This window comes from Lycorma delicatula, chromosome 11 (genome assembly GCF_047948215.1).
Source record: "Lycorma delicatula isolate Av1 chromosome 11, ASM4794821v1, whole genome shotgun sequence".
NCBI lineage: Eukaryota > Metazoa > Arthropoda > Insecta > Hemiptera > Fulgoridae > Lycorma > Lycorma delicatula.
In genome coordinates, this window is record NC_134465.1 from 47,373,686 (window position 1) to 47,395,031 (window position 21,346).

General features: G+C 31.0%; 1 non-coding gene across 1 annotated transcript; it reads left to right on the forward strand.

Moving 5' to 3' along the window:
* The first annotated feature begins 20,573 nt into the window (after positions 1-20,573).
* On the forward strand, positions 20,574-20,692 carry LOC142332661 (5S ribosomal RNA). The gene has a single exon (XR_012758374.1). It is a non-coding gene; the product is annotated as a 5S ribosomal RNA (ribosomal RNA).
* The last annotated feature ends 654 nt before the right edge of the window (positions 20,693-21,346 follow it).

Sequence of the window (21,346 nt, forward strand, 5' to 3'; positions counted from 1 at the left end):
TTGGCTGTCTATGTTTGACTGTCAAAAATTAAAAAAATATGTTTCCAAGAAATAAATTAACCTATCTTATTATTCAAAGTCTACTAAATGAAAGAGAATATATCGGTCCTCTGAAACAGTTGAAATGCGTGATTCTCGGTTATCTGCTGACCGAGAGCGCTACGCGAAGACTCGAGTTACAATAAATTTGCAACGCTGGTTGCAGTTAAACCCCTGATCAGTTCGTCACTAATGTCATTGTAGAGCTATCATTGTAACATAACAGTATAAGTGGTTTTAGCTATAAAGTACAGATTACGTGAGCCCATCATTTGCTTAAATGACAAATTGTGTTCATATTGTTACGCTTGGAAATGGAAAGGGAAACCAAAATGTAAATGTTTGTCTTCATCAGAAGCTTCCATGTAAAGTAGAAGGGAAATTTTGGAGAGCTTTTCAGGTTTTAATTATTATTTATCAGTATTATTTTCAAACAATGAGGATAACGAATACAGCGGCGATCGAGGGGGTGGAATCCCCTGACCGATTAGTTTAACAATAAAAAATAAAGTAACATTAAATTATGTTATATTTTTTCTTTTTCATTTCAGCTAATTTTTATATCAGTTGAAATGAAAAAAGGTTTGCTATAGCATCTTTTGCTACAGTAAATGGTTTCTCAAATTCGACAGTTCATAATTTAGGAAGACTTACCATAACCACATATGAGTACTCGTTTGACTTTTTGTAGATCGTAGAAAATTGATCTTTAGTACGATGAAATTTCGATGAAATTTATATGGTCATAACCATATATGAGTACTCGTTTGACTTTTTGTAGATCGTAGAAAATTGAGCTTTAGTACGATGAAATTACTTATTATTATTATTATTTAAAATTTAAAAGTGTTAAGTCAATAGGATTTAGAACTGGGAGATATTCAACATTATTTCTAAACAGTTTTCACGTCATATTTCGAAAAACCGTTGATTAAAAATGTTGAAATTTAGCGCAAATATTTGGTTATATATAAATATATACGTATCAGTTTTCAGAAGCTAACCGGAGGTGTATCAGGGGCTGAAATTCATCGAAGACTTTCGGTACAGTACGGGAACAGTGTGTTGCCGCAACGGAGTGTCTACGAATGGATTGAAAAATTCAAAAACTGTCGCACAAGTGTTACACACGACGAAGGAGCCGGACGACCGTTTACCGCCAAAAATGAGGAAAACACAGCGTACACGTGACATGGTTTTCTTAGACAGACAAGTAACTATCTATGAAGTGGCACATCGTCTGCAAATTAGTCACGGTTCTGTCTACGAAATCATCCACAACAGACTTGGGTTTCATAAAGTATGTGCAAGACGGGTCCCAAAACAACTCACACAGTTGCATAAACAAATGCTCTTGGACATCTGCCAAAAACATTTGGATCGCTATGATAACGAACGAGACATCTTAGACAGAATCATCACTGGTGATGAAACACGGATCCATCATTACGAACCGGAGAGTAAACGGCAGAGTATGGAATGGAAACATCCAAATTCGCCCTGCAAAAAAAAATTCAAGACCCAACCGTCCGCAGGAAAACTGATGCTTACGGTTTTTTTGGACTAACAAGACCCAGTACTGGAACATTATGAGGAAAGGGGCACGACAATAAACAGTGCGCGTTACAGTGAGATGCTTACTGCCAAACTGAAGCCTGCAATTAGAAGGAAACGCCTAGAACTGCTGTCGAAAGGTGTTCGTGTTGTTGCACGACAATGGCCGTCCACATACTGCTGCCCAAACTGCTGAAACGCTCCAGAAACTCAACTTTGAAGAACCGGCTCATCCTCCGTATAGTCCTGATTTTGCCCCTTCTGATTACCACTTGTTTGGTCCACTCAAAGAGGCATAAAGGGGCCGTCGATTTACCTCAGACGAAACAGTGAAAAAAGAGATGCATTCCGGGCTCGCAGCTCAACCGAAAACCTTCTTTTATGAGGGCATCAGGAAGCTTGTGCAACGATGGATCAAGTGCGTTAAAATGCAAGGGAACTATGTTGAAAAATGATGTACATGTAAGTTTCCTATTTGTATTGCAATAAAATGTATAACTACATTGCGGATAATAATTGACTTATACTCGTATATCAGGTAATACAAATCAGTACAGCTACACAAGTAATAGTGATTACCTGCTCAGTGATGGAGACTTACTCTCGTAATTATTACTTTCCCTGTGAGTATAGCTGGAATATTAAACGGGAAAGTACGATGTCATGACAAAAAATGGGGTATTGGGTTTTTGAAAATTTTTACCTTTTATAGCATAATTAGTTCATCTATTTTTATATGTAATAATTATTAATATATATTATTGTATAATAATAATATTCCTATATATAAAAATATTCATATACAGGTAAGTTTAACAAATTTGCCTAAATAAGATTTTCTCTAAATCTAACACCCCTTTAAATAAAGACTAAAATTATAAGGTTTTCAAAAAAAATTCCGCATTTCAAGTCCGGGGTTTATAATTTAAAAAATTTAAACATCTCTTGATAGAGCTATATATGAAGTATAAAACTTAAAAAAGATTTTACAAAATATTTAAACCGAAGGGTGATAAAGAAAAAGAACAAAAAATATATATTTCATCAATTTTAAGAGGTGGGGGTTGTTTTTTTTTTATTATTATTATTTTTGTATCATTTATATATGCATTTTAGGTAACAAATTTGCTTTAATAAAGTTTCTCTAGAATACTACTAGAAACAATACTGAGATCTGAATTTAAGAGAACATTAAAAGATTTAAATGGCAGAAAGGCTCCTGGAATAGACGGAATACCTGTAGAATTAGTGCGCAGTGCAGGTGAGGAAGTGATTGATAGATTATACAAACTGGTGTGTAATATTTATGAAAAGTGGGAGTTCCGTCAGACTTCAATAGTCATGATCAGACTTCAAAAAAAGTGTTATAGTCATGATACCAAAGAAAGCAGGGGCAGATAAATGTGAAGAAAACAGAACAATTAGTTTAACTAGTCATGCATCAAAAATCTTAACTAGAATTCTATACAGAAGAATTGAGAGGAGAGTGGAAGAAGTGTTAGGAGAAGACCAATTTGGTTTCAGGAAAAGTATACGGACAAGGGAAGCAATTTTAGGCCTCAGATTAATAGTGGAAGGAAGATTAAAGCAAAACAAACCAACATACTTGGCGTTTATAGACCTAGTAAAGACATTCGATAACGTAGACTGGAATAAAATGTTCAACATTTTAAAAAAATTAGGGTTCAAATACAGAGATAGAAGAACAATTGCTAACATGTACGAGAACCAAACAGCAACAGTAACAATTGAAGAACATAAGAAAGAAGCCGTAATAAGAAAGGGAGTTCCCTATCTCCGTTACTTTTTAATCTTTACATGGAACTAGCAGTTAATGATGTTAAAGAACAATTTAGATTCGGAGTAACAGTACAAGGTGAAAAGATAAAGATGCTACGATTTGCTGATGATAAAGTAATTCTAGCCGAGAGTAAAAAGGATTTAGAAGAAACAATGAACGGCATAGATGAAGTCCTACGCAAGAACAATCGCATGAAAATAAACAAGAACAAAACAAAAGTAATGAAATGTAGTAGAAATAACAAAGATGGACCACTGAATGTGAAAATAGGAGGAGAAAAGATTATGGAGGTAGAAGAATTTTGTTATTTGGGAAGTAGAATTACTAAAAATGGACGAAGCAGGAGCGATATAAAATGCGAAATAGCACAAGCGAAACGAGCCTTCAGTAAGAAATATAATTTGTTTACATCAAAAATTAATTTAAATGTCAGGAAAAGATTTTTGAAAGTATATGTTTGGAGTGTCGCTTTATATGGAAGTGAAAATTGGACGATCGGAGTATCTGAGAAGAAAAGATTACAAGCTTTTGAAATGTGTGTGCTATAGGAGAATGTTAAAAATCAGATGGGTGGATAAAGTGACAAATGAAGAGGTATTGCGACAAATAGATGAAGAAAGAAGCATTTGGAAAAATATAGCTAAAAGAAGAGACAGACTTATAGGCCAAATACTAAGGCATCCTGGAATAATCGCTTTACTATTGGAAGGACAGGTAGAAGGGAAAAATTGTGTAGGCAGGCCACGTTTGGAATATGTAAAACAAATTGTTAGGGATGTAGGATGTAGAGGATATACTGAAATGAAACGACTAGCACTAGATAGGGAATCTTGGAGAGCTGTATCAAACCAGTCAAATGACTGAAGACAAACAAAAAAAAAAGAATATCACTGAAAAAAAATGAAACAGGTTTTTTCGCGATTTCCCCTCATTGCTATAACGAATTTTAAAAGAAATAATATCATCAATGCCCCATATATTGAGATATTTAGCTAAATTTGAAAAAATAAAAACGGTTCGGTCAATCCTGAAATAAATTGCTAAAATCACTGCGACATACATAATGTTGTTTTTTTTTTGTATAAAATAATTAATTGAAACATAAAACGTTATGATTTGGAAAAAACTCGAGAACCTATTATTTACATAATCACAATACTTTCCCCTTAAGTATAACTTATACAACTAGCTATAACTTATAAGAATATAACTTAGAGTCTAGTTATATCCGCCGGTAAATTTAATTTACTTCTTTTATCAGTATAAAATGGTTAAAAAAATAGTCAAAAAACCTTTAAATTTACATGTTACTTTGACCGACTCTTTAAAATGAAAATATTCATCAATCGATTTAAATCACATGTCTCTCTGCTTACTAATTAATTAATAGTTTATCTTTTTAATTTTTAAAAGTAATCTTTGATCTATTGATAAATCAAACATACTGAATAACAAAAAAAAAATCACTTATATAATAATTTTTTAAAAAAAACCCTGAAAATGTATATCGCACACATATTACCAGTTATTATTATTTTTTATTTGATCGTACTCAGCTAGTTAGGAAGGCCGTAATGTATGTACGTAGTAGAAACTACGCGGGTAATTTATTAAAAAGTAAGAAACGCATATCTTTCTCCCTTCTGCAAAAAAAGAGGTAGAGAAAAATCAGGTCTCAAGGGTATTAAAAATGATGCAATTAGGTCAAGGAAACGAGACCATCTATCGACCTTATAAATAGCATAAATAAAAAATAATAAATCTGAATAATGCGCCCGCGCGCGCGTGTGTGTGTGTGTGTGTAAGAACATGTACCGTATTCACATTTTTATTTTAAGTGCACATCAGAAGTAGATCAAAAAAGAAAAGCTTAACATACGATGTAAAGAATGATATATTACAGAATATAAAAAAATTACAGCCATCTTATATTAGGAAGGTCACCGATACAATTTACGGTACGATTTAAATACTCATTTCTGGGCTTCAAGTTATTTATTTATTTTATTTTTTTTAAGTTATTAAAAAAAAACAAAGCTGTAATACTTTCCCGAAATCGGTGAGTTATTTTTTTAAATGGGAAAATAACGATATTTGAAAAAAAACGAAGATTTTTTCATTTTTTTTTTAATCCCTTACCCCCAAAATCACCTCCCAAGAAAATTTTTAATTGAGTACGATTACTTTATTAAATAAAATAAACTAAAAAAATATTCTATTGAAAAATGTACAACCAATAAAAAGTTACCTAAGTTTTTTTTTTCTTTTTTGGGGATGGAAATTTATTTTAATATTAAAAGTTTAAATAGATTTAAAAAAAGTTAATGTAAGTGAGTTATAAATAAATCTTTTAATCTGATCTATATAAAATAGTACATTATATAGATCGCGTCAGGAATAGGAAGTTATACCACCTCCACTAGTAAAAAAATGTGATGTGGACACCACATGATTTCCTTGTACGCAAAGAGTGGTCCAAATAGGGAAAAATTTTTGTCGAAAAACGTGCACCCCATGATTTAAAAGTACTCTCAAAAACAACATTTTTGACGCGTTGATGAACCCTTTCCGTTTGAAAAAAGTCATCACTCACTCCACTTGAATTTTAAAGGGGATTAAACATGGGTTTTAGGTTATTTTCAAGTCGTTACGATATAGCGCTTGCATGTTTCTTCACAAAACTTCAAAAATAACGTATATAAGAGTTTTTGGGGTCGGAGAACAACGAATTTGAAGTAAAAAAACTCATTTTGGCACATTGTAACTGTCAAAATCGCTGTCAATCAATTGACAACTAGCGTTTTTATGTATAAAAATCAATGGTAGACATTACAAATAACGTTAATAAGGGTTTTCGAGGTCGGAGAACACGAATTTTAAGTTAAAAACTTATTTTGACAAGTTAAAACTGTCATTATCGCTGCCAATTAATTGACAACTAGCTTTTTTATGTAGAAAAATCAATGTTAGACATTACAAACAACGTTAATTAGGGTTTTTGGGATCGGAGAACACGAATTTGAAGTGAAAAAATTGTTTTGACACATTAAAACTGTTGAAGTCGTTGTCAATTAAAAAAAATCTGAAGGATAGATTCAAAAAGATCAACTCTCATTTTATTTAAAAAATTTTATATTCATGTATATAATTATTCAAATAATGTTGTTAAAATTTTATGATTTCTATCTCTATTATTATATTACATTACATATGTAATGTAATTATATACATTTGGATGTTTTTTGCGATGATCATTTACAATTTGTAGTATATATTGCAATTGACGTTCATCACTAGTGAATTTACATCTAAATTCTTTCACCAACTTAACCATTCTTTCTGAGCAGTCATTGACGACCTTTAGATTTTTAACACAATTCAAAGCAGCCAAATAATCTTCGTTTTCGCTCCACTTACATGGATCAATTTCTAGAAAGTTAGTCGCAAGTTCGAATCGTTTAAAAAAATTCAAGGACTCCGTGTTGACAAAAAAGTCGATTTCGTTGTTTAACAATTCGTTAACATATTTAGTTTCGTAGCGTTTCGTGTGAGCAGGTTCGTTATCATAATCACAATCATCATCTGTCGCAGTTAATAAATTTTCGTAAGTTTCACTCGAAATTGCTAGTTTTTCAACCATTTTCAGTTTTAATTCAGTTGAGACGTCTTCATCAAAAAGAGCTAGCGTAGCTAGCCAAAATGAGTTTTTTTTACTTCAAATTCGTGTTCTCCGACCCCAAAAACTCTTATATACGTTATTTTTGAAGTTTTGTGAAGAAACATGCTAGCGCTATATCGTCACGACTTGAAAATAACCTAAAACCCATGTTAAATCCCCTTTAAAATTCAAGTGGAGTGGGGGATGACTTTTTCGAACGGAAAGGGTTCATCAACGCGTCAAAAATTTTGTTTTTAAGAGTACTTTTAAATCAGAGGGTGCACTTTTTTCGACAAAAATTTTGCCCTATTTGGACCACTCTAGCTATGAATATTAAAACTGCATATACACATTTTTTTTTAAAGGAAAAATAGTTTAAATTTTTTTCATTAATAACATCTGATATTTTTTATTTTTTTTTATTGTTATTAATGAATCATTATTTATCGTATTTTATTTTTTTTTACCATCAAAGGTTATAACTATTAATAAATCAATATATTTAAATAATAAAAAAAAAAGTTAAATAAAAAAGATGAAGACTGATTCGAACCGATGTGCCTTCACTTATAAGATCCAAGTGCTTCATTAATTAAAATCTTATTTGGCTATAACTCTGGAACCAATGAAAGTAAGTACCACTTATGATACTTATACAGTTGAAAATCACTCAATGATATCTTATTACTGCAGTTAGTCGTAAATCTAAAATTTTAACAACCTACGACTAATCGTTTTTGAGTTATGCGAAATACATATGTACGTACGTACAGACCTCAAGACGAAACTAGTCAAAATGAATTCGGGATGGTCAAAATGGATATTTCCATTAAAATCTGAAAACCGAAATTGTTCGCGATCACAATACTTTCTTTACTTCGTACAGGAAGTAAAAAGTAACTATCTCAGAATTTTCCTGGATGGATCAAAGGAAACCGCGATAAAATCCTGGTTAGAATAAATTTTAACTTATCCTTCTTGTATTTATATTCATTAATTCAAATCATTTCTAAAATGTACAGTCACTGATTTCGTGATATATATATATATATATATATATTGTCTTTTATTTATATATATATATATATATAATATATATACAATCTTCGCTTTGTAAGTGTCGTAATAACTCAAAAACTACTTAACCTATTTCGTTGAAAATTTCACAATTTATTATTATTTATCCCAGGAGTGTTGTTAGTTCCATAATATTTAATCACATAATAACTGTCTGTGAAAGTCGATATTGACATAGACAACGATCGATATACACGACATCTCTTAGTATGTACAACGATATTAAATTTATTAAAAGAAGTTTCAGGTTTATTTTTTTGGGGGGGGAGGTAGTTAGCATCCCCGTCGCAGCTTCGCCCAGTCGCATCGTATATACTGTAACAGTGGCTATGTTGGTTGAGCCGCCGTACCGTATACCGTCGCACCCGTTAAACAATGGAAATTAAAAAATAAAAATAGTATTTACAAGCCCAAATTTAATGAATATCTCATTTAGTATAGTCAGAAATTAAAAACATTTGCGATTATTGTTCAAAATTTTTTTAACTTTCATCTTCCGATCAAGATAGAATTTCAAAAAATCTAGAAAATTTACAAAAATTATGCACTTTGTTCTAGTGTACTGTTTATAAATAAAATTCCAAATTTTCTAACTTTTCTTTGTTTTATTCAACTTATCTTACACTATTTTGTTTATAATTAAATTTTCTACACGTTTAATTTAAAAGTTTTATGTGTTTATTATCATTTAACAAAATTATTGTACATCAAACATATAACAGGGTTTTTACCCCCATTATTGACTTTCACCCCAGATTTCTCAAAAAACTACTCCAGATGTGACTGTTCTGGAACCTATTTTATCGATTTTTCAGGTCAAAAAATATAAGAAATCACTAATTCTGTTCCTTAATTAAAGTTTTAAAAATTTCAGTACGACCTCATTTCAGCAAAGTAGCTGAAATCCGGGCGAAATCTTTCACTAGCCATAACTCTTAAACGAATTATTTTAGGATATATGTTGGTATGAACTTTTTTCATTATTTTCACGAATATAATAGGTTAGGAAAGTCACTGGAGAATTTTGTAATAGACTCAGTATATATGTTAATTAGATTATTTTATAAGAAAGCTATCTATTGGTAATGAGTACCATGATTCGACTTCCGGATAATTTCGACATGCGTTTCACATCCCCCAGACCCCAAAACTACAATCAGCTCAAAATTATATATATATATTTCACTTTTTTGTCGGCACGAAAGTGCCGTAATTTTGCGCCAATCAGTATCAAACTGTTCCTTAAAAATTACTTGTTCAAAAATCTCGGTCAAGTTTGTTAATGGTCAAAATCAGACCATGGGGAGCTTTTTCGAAAAAAAACAAAATATCGCTATAACTTTCTTATTAAGTACAATATCGAATTCGTTTAAGTTCCTACTATTTTTTTGATAAGGGTCTGAAACTTATCTAAGTAAAGTTTTTTGATATCACCAAACATTGATTCAGGAAAATGGGGTTTCGAAGACAAAAAAAAATCATACCTCCCTTAATAGGCACAGTATCGAATCGCTTTAAAGTAGTCGTTAGTTCTCTAAACATTACCTAAAACTTTTGTCTGAAACGATTTTTGAATGACCACCCTTACGGCAAGAGATGATCAAAATGTTGCCGGAATTGTAAGAAGATGGGGCTTTGTATGCTAAACATGTGAAAATTTTTTTCACATGCAACCATTGTCGTATCGAGTAAATTTGATGTTTTTCTTAACTTTCAGGTGGAAATCTTTTTTATCCCCTACTTATTACCGTTGAAATCTACCTCCGCCTTTCGGCGTGCCAAAAAGGATTTTTTTTGGTTAAACGGTTACGAAATGAAAAGATCTGCAAAATTTTTGTTAAAAGAAGATATGCAAAATTTCACTTGATTAACGTATGTATAAAGTGGGCGGTCCAAACAGTAATGAGACTGATTTTCGTAGGGAAATATAATTTCGGCACGCCAGAATGGGGAGGAAACCTACCGTTTCCTCCCCATTCTGGCGTGCCAAAAGGGACTTTTTATATATTAATTGAAATTTGACTAGTTTTTGTTTAAGAGTAATACTATAATTAATAATTCATCACACACTATTCGTACATCCTTTTCATACCGCAACTATACATATTTTTGTATAATGAGAATTTTTTTTGTTTAAATTATAAATCATATTTCAGAAATTAAATTCAATACAGTTTGAAAATACATAATAAAAACTTAATTGGGAAATAAAAAAATAATTTATATTGATTTTTTACCGTTAAGAAGCGAAGTATTATTCTTCAAACTCATAGATAAAGATATAATATGTGTGACAAGTATAATCATCCACACAAAATTGGAGATTGTATACCTTAATCGAATTTCAAATAAATTTCCTCTGAATGAGAAACATAGTTCTTAGCGTTACGCCATATTTTTCTTGAAAATTTAATTTTCTATTTATTTTTTTGTTAGTACAAAAATTTCGAATTTTGAATTTTTTTTTAAACTGATAAAAGAATAAACTTTAGAAAATGTAATTTTTAGAAAACACTAAATTCAATTCATGAATTAAATAAATGAGAAATAAAATTCTATAAATAATATAAATTAAAGAGAATAGTTAACAAAATTATACATGTTTTCAATATATGGCACTTTTACACTACACGTTACACAGTCAAGCTGCTTTGATTTCAACATTTAGAGTCACTTTTTATTATCTGAACCTTTGACCCGTACATTATCTCGGGCCAATAATTTTTCCCCCAATCGCTTAAAAGCTTTTACTTACAAAATCCTTTTTCCATTTTTATCTATTTTCTGTCTCTCTTGTCTTTCTTTCAGCAATATCTTTAGATTTTTAATCAGTTGTAATAATAGAAAATTGATTTTAAATAAAACCTAATAATATTAATTAACAAAAAAAAAAAAAAATACATATATACTATTTTTCCGTAAAACCACGTATGGAAAAATAAATTTAAATATGTAGAAAAAAATTTAGAATGGCAAGACCAATAAAAGAACAGCCCTCAATAATCAAACAAACAAAATGGAACTAATCTTTCGTTTAAAACAAAATATTTTCTACAAAAAAACTTCCTCTATAAACAGAAAATTTACACATTAAAGTAAAGTGAAACAACACAAACGCAACGGAATTTTTGGGGTTGATCAATATGGGCCTTTAAAAAGAAATTTAAAAGAAAGGAGCTTTTTAAGGGAAATATTTTTATATTCCTATAAAGAACAACACATATAATATACGAGGTGTGTGAGAAAAATAATGAGACTGACGTTTTACTTACCAAAGTTTTTATTTTTTTCAAACAACAATATTATCCCCTTCAAAGTAGTTCCCTTGGGCAGCTATACACCGGCAGAGTCGTTGTTCCCACACCTGGTAGCAGCCCTGAAGGTTTCAACTGTCTGTCACAGTCTTTTGAATGTTCTCCAGAGTTCCAAAATTTCGTCCTTTTAAGACACGTTTCAATTTCGGGAAAAGGAAAAAAAAACAAAAGGACTCAAATCAGGTGAATAGGGGGGTTGAGGAACCGTAGGATGCGTTTTGAGATCAAAAATTCCCTGTTGGAAACGGCCGTGTGACAAGGGGTATTGTCATGATGAAACATCCACTTGTCTGTAATGTCTGGTCTCACGTGAATCACTCTTTTCCTGAGCCTTTCAAGGTCACCTTTGTAAAACACTCGGTTGACAGTTTGTCCTGGAGGATAAAATTCTTTATTCACGATACCCCATTTTTTTCTTTTTCCTCTTTAGCCTCCGGTAACTACCGTTTAGATAATTTTTCAGACGATGAATGAGGATGATATGTATGAGTGTAAATGAAGTGCAGTCTTGTACATTCTCAGTTCGAGCATTCCTGAGATGTGTGGTTAATTGAAACCCAACCACCAAAGAATACCGGTATCCACGATCTAGTTTTCAAATCCGTGTAAAAATATCTGGCTTTACTAGGACTTGAACACTGTAACTCTCGACTTCCAAATCAGCTGATTTGGGAAGACACGTTAACCACTAGTCCAACCCGGTGGGTTTCACGATACCCCTTTCTTTTACTTTTTCCTGTTTAGCCTCCGGTAACTACCGTTTAGATAATTCTTCAGAGGATGAATGAGGATGATATGTATGAGTGTAAATGTAGTGTAGTACATTCTCAGTTCGACCATTCCTGAGATGTGTGGTTAATTGAAACCCAACCACCAAAGAACACCGGTATCCACGATCTAGTTTTCAAATCCGTGTAAAAATATCTGGCTTTACTAGGACTTCAACGCTGTAACTCTCGACTTCCAAATCAGCTGATTTGGGAAGACGCGTTAATCACTAGACCAACCCGGTGGGTTATTCACGATACCCCTAAAAAAAGCAAATCGGCACGGTTTTGATCTTTGATTTGCTCATTCGACATTTTTTCGGTAGAGGAGATGATGTAGTGTGCCACTCTTCGCTTTGCCGCTTTGTTTCTCGATCGTACTCAAATATCCAGGATTCATCACCTGTGATCACAAGATTGAATAATTCTTGGTCATTGTCAATCCTCACAAGAAGATCAAAGCACACGTTTCTTCGATCGTCCTTCTGTTCCGTTGTGAGGTTTCTCGACACCAATTCGCACAAAACTTTCCCATGTCCAAATCGTCTGTCAAAATTTGATGTACGGTGAAAGCGTTTAAATTTAACTGTTCACTCATCATCCTTATTGTTAGACGACGGTCTGATCTTACAGGAACCCTCACACGCTCAACATTTTCGTCAGACACACTCACAGATTCCCCAAGTTTAACACAAAACTTGATTGCACAACGTCGTTCTAAATTCCGATGCTTCATTTTCGTAACACAAAACAGAAACACAACTTAACTGATGGCGCTGTCAAAAATAATGTGTTGTCTGAACGGAGTTGAAACTCGTACTGAGCATGTGAAAAGGATGAACAAACCGGTCTAGCACAGACTGGTAGACACAGCGTTGCCAGATCGCTCGCAGTGTTACTAATCTCATTACTTTTCTCACACACCTCGTATATAAACTTTATTCCTACAATACCAGAAATTACTTTATTCCTAAGTGTTATACCAGAAATTTAAAGAAAAAGATCACGAGAGAGATTGGCTTTCATAATCCAATTTTTAAGGATGAGTGATAATAGAATTCCCCAAAAAGATTCAGCTCATCCAGAATAGGTGCATTAAATTCAAAATATGAATTTAGGATAAAATTTTCCTATCGATTAGACAAAGTAGAAAAGGTCCCTAAGCAGGCCTCAATTAACAGACTAAAAGTCGAGAGACTTACAAAAAACAGTTTGAGATATCCGGGTAAATGTAGTAAAATGGCCCATTCTATATCGATGTAAACGTGTCGTAGTCCCCGTTTTTCGGTTGTAACTAATTAAATATTGAATTTTTCGAAAAACTTTTCAAAAAAAGTTGTAGAACGGAAAATTTTACACAGAAACGTTTGATAACATTTTTATAAGATTATAAATAAAAATGAGAATGATTTGTTATTTATATCAAAAACAAAAAAAAAATTATTTTTTCTTCTTAATTCAATTTATTGAAATTTCATTTAAAGATAATGAAATTGAAGGCCAACACACTCAATAAAGTACATATTGTCTGGATAATTTTACCAAGTTTAACATAAAAATCTATTTTTAACTTTTTACAAATATTTATTTATATTGTTATTTTCACTATTTGGTACGCACTGATGCATTTTACAAATATTAAACTCACAAAACGCAGTAAAAAATTAAAATTTACGTAAAACATATATTACTATCTAAAAGTAAATATTTTTCCCTAACTATTGCAATTGTTTAATATTTAATTTCGTAAAATTTTAGAAAGTTATGATTAGTTTTTACTTCCTTGTACGAAGTAAAGGAAGTACTGAAATCGTGACAAATTTCGGTTTTCAGATTTCAACGGAAATATCCATTTTGACCATCCCTGAATCCATTTTGACTAGTTCAGCGTGACGTCTGTACATACGTACGTATGTATCTCGCATAACTCAAAACTATTAGCCATAGAATGTTGAAATTTTGGATTTAGGACTGTTGTAATATCTAATTATGTACCTTCTCTTTTGATTGCAATCGACTGGACCAAAAGTGTCCAAAAAAGTCCAAAATTAAAAAAAATATTGGATTTTGGACTTTTTCTTAACTCCAGTAATAAGCTCTCATTGAGAGCTTTTCAACGATCAGTGGTACTTATTTTCATCGGTTCCAGAGTTATAGCGGAAAAATATTTTAATAAATGAAATATTTTGATCTTACAAGAGGAAGACACATCGGTTCGAATCAGGCTTCATCTCCTTTTCTTTTAACTTTTTTTCTTAATTTAAATATATTGATTTATTAATTAATCTCTGATTGTAAAAAAAATTACAATAAATAATAATTCAATAATACGATAAAAAAAAATCAGAAGCTATTTGTGAAATAAAATGTTATGCACTTTTCATTCAAAAAAAATGTATATGTAAATTAATAGGCGAACAAGGAAGTCATGAGCTGTCCACATCAATTTTTTTTTTAAGTTTCCCTTAGAACAGAAAAATTAAAAATTGACAGATTTTTTTTGACCGATCTATATACTTTCCATTGTTGGTGTTATTGCTGCATATTTGGCTGTAGTTGTAAAATAAAAATAATCTCATTTTTTGAAAGTTTAAATGAAAAATACAGATCGTTATTTGTATTTATAGATAACGTAAAAAAAAATTAAGTTGCTGGCGGACAGCGAAAAATCTTGTCAACGGCCATACCATGTTGAATAGACCGGTTCTTGTCGGATCACCGAACTTAAACAACATCGGGCACGCTTAGTACCTGGATGGTACCTGCTTGGGAATATCGCGTGTTGGCATCTTTCTTTTTATTATATTCTAAGTACAGCAGGTAATAATTTTTTTTTGTCTTCAGTCATTTGACTGGTTTGATGCAGCTCTTCAAGATTCCCTATCTTGTGCTAATCGTTTCATTTCGGGATACCCCCTACATCCTACATCCCTAACAATTTCTATTACATATTCCAAAAGGGTTTGCCTACTCAATTTTTTCCTTCTACCTGTCCCTCAAATATTAAAGCGACTATTCCAGGATGCCTTAATATGTGGCCTCTTCTTTTAGCTACATCTTTCAAATGCTTCTTTCTTCATTTATTTGCCGCAACACCTCTTCATTTGTCACTTTATCCACCCATCTGATTTTTAACATTCTCTTAGAGCACCGTATTTCAAAAGCTTCTAATCTTTTCTTCTCAAATACTCCGATCGTCCAAGTTTCACTTCCGTATAAAGCGACACTCCAAACATAAACTTTCAAAAATGTTTTCTAGGCATTTAAATTAATTTTTGATATAAACAAATTATATTTCTGACTGAAGGCTCGTTTCGCCTATGCTATTCGGCATTTTATATCGCTCCTGCTTCGTCCATCTTTAGTATTTCTACTTCCCAAATAACAAAATTCTTCTACCTCCATAATCTTTTCTCCTCCTATTTTCACATTCAGTGGTCCATCATTGTTATTTCTACTACATTTCATTACTTTCGTTTTGTTCTTGTTTATTTTCATGCGGTAGTTCTTGCGTAGGACTTCATCCATGCCGTTCATTGTTTCTTCTAAATCCTTTTTACTCTCAGCTAGAATTACTACATCATCAGCAAATCGTAGCATCTTTATCTTTTCACCTTGTAATGTTACTCCGAATCTAAATTGTTCTTTAACAACATTAACTGCTAGATCCATGTAAAGATTAAAAAGTAACGGTGATAGGGAAAATTCTTGTCGGACTCCCTTTCTTATTACGGCTTCTTTCTTCTGTTGTTCAATTATTACTTTTGCTGTAAATGCTAGCAATTGTTCTTCTATCTCTGTATTTGAATCCTAATTTTTTTTAAATGTTTAACATTTTATTCCAGTCTACGTTATCGAAACAAATAAATAAACATACACCAAAAAATGTTCACTTAACCAACTACAGTTATTTTTTAATCGCGGTATTAAAGACAAACCTCTACTGTAATATGTTTTAACGGTTTTTATTAATATTTTATATATATATATATATATATATATATCACTTGTTTAAACTGTGTTAATCTTAATTGTTGAAGCTAAGATGAAAAAAATAACAATTAGTTTTATTAGCATTACAAATTCGAAACAAATATTTTCTACTTTTTGAAAATTTCAAAGCTTCATGATGGATCAGCGGGATATTTAATGATGAAAATATTCCCTAAAATTATTACCGGTTAATAAATTAAAATCAAATTAAAAAAAAAGAATTTTGAATTTTTTTAAACATCTTTTGCTTCTCATTAGCGATGGGGTATTTAATAACCCATCCATGTGGGACTTTATTGTTTAACAAAATATGTTTAGAGCATTAAAAATAAAAATAAAATTTATTTCGGGATTCCTGTACTGAGCACAAAGCATGCGGGTAAAAGTAATGTTTAAAACAATAATCCCTAAGTCCTGATAATAAATTTAATTCTTCTTTGACAGTTTTGTTCATTTAATTTGGTTTTTATTTGTTAACATTTTTTTTTAATAAGAATTAATATGGTTGACAGAAATTGCACAGTAAGAAACTTCAGCGTTCCACCTTACAGCATCATAACGACGTTGCTTCTAACTTGCCCTGGTCTAATTTTTTCGGTTTTATGTTGAGCGATTTTAAGTCAAGAACAATTCACCGAAATTTCAAGTGCATAACTTCACTACATATATATACTTTACTACAGCATATTTAAATTTCAATGAAACTGATTTATTTCTGAAGATTTTCGATCGTATATAGTCGTATGTTTTTATTTTTTTTTTATTTTTTGTTTATTTATTACCAGTTTACAAGGTAACAAACCAAGTAAGATGGTAACAACAATACTTTACAGAGATGCCAAGGCACCTTTACGCTCTCTGTCTAGTGAATGTAATTGTACCGATTAATTTGTTAGTCTTGTACTGACTCAGGTCTGATTATGAATATGTATATAAGGAAACCACAATTTAAATAAATCGTATTTTCTCGTATTCATCATACCTTAACAGATAATGAAAATTCATTTTTACCACCTACCACTATCATGTGAAGGAAAGTAATACTGTACTTTTCATGGAAAAGTCAGTAAAAATAAACTAAAAGAATTGCTTAAAAAAAAAAAATAAAAATACAACCGTAAATTCAACTAAACAAAGTTGTAATTTTCTAGGAGTAGAAAGAATAGTTTGGTTTCCTTTTCTCAACAAATACCAAAGACTGAGGTCTATGAAAAAAATTAAGATTTTTAGATTTTACAGGAAATGGTAACTTTTGAGATGGATTTAAACTTTAAAAAAATTTGAAAAAAACGATTTTTATTAAAAAAATTATTTTTATTACTACAGACTATTGTAGGTATTGATGGGGAAAAATAATTTTTTTGGGTTGTGATGAATATTAAATTTTCTTTTTTAAATAATTTGTGATCTTGATAATAATATACATCAAGTATAGTAAGAAAAATTATTTGCTAAATTGCCCGAGTTAAGTTTAGAAATTTTTTTATCGTCCAGTGCACCCGATCCTACCTTTATTCAGATTTTTCAAAAATTTAATATATTTGTCCCATCCAATAGGTGTTACCCGTCTAACAAGTTTGTAGAAAATATGTCTACGAACTCCAGAATTATAAGACCAACGTAAGTATATTCGAACTATTTTATTTTTGTAATTAGTAATTACAAAAATTAAGTAATTAATTTGTAATTAAGTAATTCTATTTTTGTCTGTCTGACAAAAATAGATTTTTTGGAAAAGGAAACATTAGAATTTTTTTTTCGTATATTATTTACAATTCATTTATTTCTATTTGTTGTATTTATTTAAGTTTCCCTTAGGGTAAAAAACTTGGAGATTTTTTTTAACCGATCTATACAGTTTTCCATTGTTGTAGTTGTTTCACCTGAAAAATTAAAAATTCTCGTTTTTTTAAATTTTAAATGAAAAATAGAGTTAGAATGTTATTTGAATTAATAGAAAACGTAGAAAAAATTGTTTTCGGATAGTTACAGATCGTTTCAATGTCCATACCAGGTTGAACCCAGCGGTTCTCGTCTCATCACCGAAGTTAAGCAACGACGACCGAGGTTAATACTTGGTTGGGTGACCGCTTAGGAATAACAGCATCGTTTTCTTGTTTTTTTTTTTTTTGTTCAATACTTCATAATTTGTCGGACAACTTTACAAAATTATTTCTATATTAATTTTTTATGCACCAAGTTTTTAAAATATCTTATTTTTTAATTAAATTAATTCATAAAACGAAAAAAAGGAGCACGTAATTTGGTTTTTTACGAAAGTTGTTAACAAATAAACCTTTTGTCAACGGCCGAACCACGTTGTACATACCTACCGATCACCGAATTTATGTTTATTTGATTAATATTTCATTAGAAGCTACAGTTAGAATTCCAGTCCGTATGGACGAGCCGTTGCTAAAATTTCATAAGTTAGATGTAGGCTTTTAACCAAACCTAGATATTCATTTGTGAAGTAGCTCTTTACACCGCTACGGGTAGGCTAGTTAGAGGTAAAATTTCAGTTATGTTTTTCGACCAGTTTCTCACGTATCGCTATGACATTCAGCCGAACCTTAAGAGCGGTTTATTTTTTATCAGTAATAAAAATAATGATTTAGTTTCTAAATTTATTAGTTTAGTTGTCATGGTAGAATTAATTTTAGTAACAAATCCTAAGGAATACAGGAAAGGATGAGTGAGCAGACCAGCAACCTGAAACTATTATAATAAACATAATCCGTTTTCAGTTTTATAAATTCGATATCAAAATTGACAGAAGAATAAAATAGTAAATGTATACCCATTATGAATTGGATTATACTGTGAAGTATTAATATTTTTAATACTGGTAAATCAATTTCGATTTAACGTAGTACGTTATGAAATAATACATGTTTTACGTTTAAAAGGATGATGATAATAAAAAGATAATTTAAATGTGTAATAATGTAAACTAAGGTCCGTAATGGATGTTTCTATTCAAGAAGAAATAATACTTTTAAAATCAGAATTACGAGTAAAAGTAGTTGTACTATGTATAATGGTGTTAAGATATTGATATATATTTCAGTTCCTAAAACTAATACAGATAGCGTCGTTGTTGTACATTCTTTATTTAATATAATTTAAACGTATTTTTAGTGCTCTAATCTAATTTTCTTAGAATCCTTGTAATATGTAAGTATTTTTTAATGTAATTTTTTTACTGAAAATTATTTTTATTAAATTACAATGAGAAAAATATTAAAAATATTGTAACTTCTCGAATCTTAGTTTGTAAAATTTCTGGGCGGGTGTGTCGGTGGTGTGCGTATCCCTTATCGCCTCTTGGCCTCTTTCTCTCGCCTCACCTACTCTTAGATCAAAATTATCCCTGAAGTGCTAATAGCATCGTTGCATCACGATCTGTATTTCAGTAAAGTTTATTTATATATATATACACACCTGAAGTAATATGTGGATTATCGTAGACGGATGGAATAAGTAAACTGTATTTTCGACGGGTCCACTTTTCGTCGTAATGAAGGGAATCGTCTTTTAAACGAACCGGTAGAATTAACTACCGATTCTTTTAAAAGTTTAATCAGGAACGACCCCGTGTTTTTCTTCGTCCTGTTTAGCCTCCGGTACAGTTTAGATAATAATACTTCAGAGGATGATAGTATTCAAATCCATGTAAAAATAACTGGCTTTACCAGGACTTGAGAACGCTGTAACCAAATCAGAAGAAACAGGAACGACCCAAATCCATCAAACTATATACGCTGGGCGTGACGGTGTTCACTTTTCATAACTTGCTTCCGGGGGAAGTCATTTTATATTCCTCACCCAGTTCTCATTACGTGTTGTTAATTAATTAATGTACGGCAATGATTTGATTGATCAATTTATAATCAATAGGATTTTTTTTTACCCTTCTCTGAATTATACACACAAGATTAATTTTCATTTGATTATATATTGCGAAATAACTAAAATCTCAAGTCTGCGCTTTTTCTAGCTACACGTTTACCGAACTATTCACACAGATCTCGAAGAGTCGGGAATGACATTAAAAATTTCAATCGACTATTTATTTGGTATTTATTATTAAATACCAGGGTATTTTCAAGGTCTTGAAAAAAAAATAACCCTCGTAAATATGATGGATAAGTAAAAAAAAAAAAAAACAAAACAAAACTAGTTCCTTATTTATATCGCATTGTTTAAGTTATCAAATGTATAAGTGGCAGTGTAAATTAGTGAACCGTTTTTTTTTATTAAAAAAGAGGTTTATTTAAAAAAAAAAAAAAAAAAAAAAAAAATTAATGTATAAATATTACTAATAGGAATACAGTTATAGAAAACGTAGGCAAATTATTGCAATCGTCGTCAACGGCCATACCACGTTGAATACACCGGTTCTCGTCCGATCACCGAAGTTAAGCAACGTCGGGCGCGGTTAGTACTTGGATGGGTGACCGCTTGGGAATACCGCGTGCTGTTGGCATTATTTTTTCTTTTATCAAAATAATTTTTTCTTCTTTATAAATACAGACCAAAAAACGTACGTTAAACTAGCTTCAGTTATTTCTTCATCGTTGTATTAAAGAAAAACATGTACTGTAATATATTTTAACGGTTTTTATTCAAAAAAAAAGTCTTTTTTATGTTAAATACATATTTCACTTATTTAAGTCTCTTAATTTTAATTATTGAATCTAAGCTGGTTAAAAAGAACAATAACCAAATTTTTTTAATATCTGTTTATTATTACAAATTAGAAAAAATATATATATTTTCGAAGGTTCATTGATCGGAGGGGATTGTTTAAAACTGAAATATTCATTAAAATTATCGTTTAATATATTAATATCAAAATAAATTTAAAAAAATGGATTTTATTTAACATCTGTGACCTCCCCGTTAGGGTTAGGGAATTCAATTATTCAAGTGACTCGAGAACTCAATTATCGAGTTACAAGTGACTCGAGAATTAAAAATTTGAAAATGCGAAAAAAGAAAATTTATTTCGGGCTTCCTATATTGAAAAGAAAGCGTACGGGTAAAATTAATGTTTATGACGGTAATTCCTAAGCGGTAATAATAAATTTAAAAAATTCCTGGCAGTTATGAGAGAAAAGACTGACTTTTCGTTCATTTA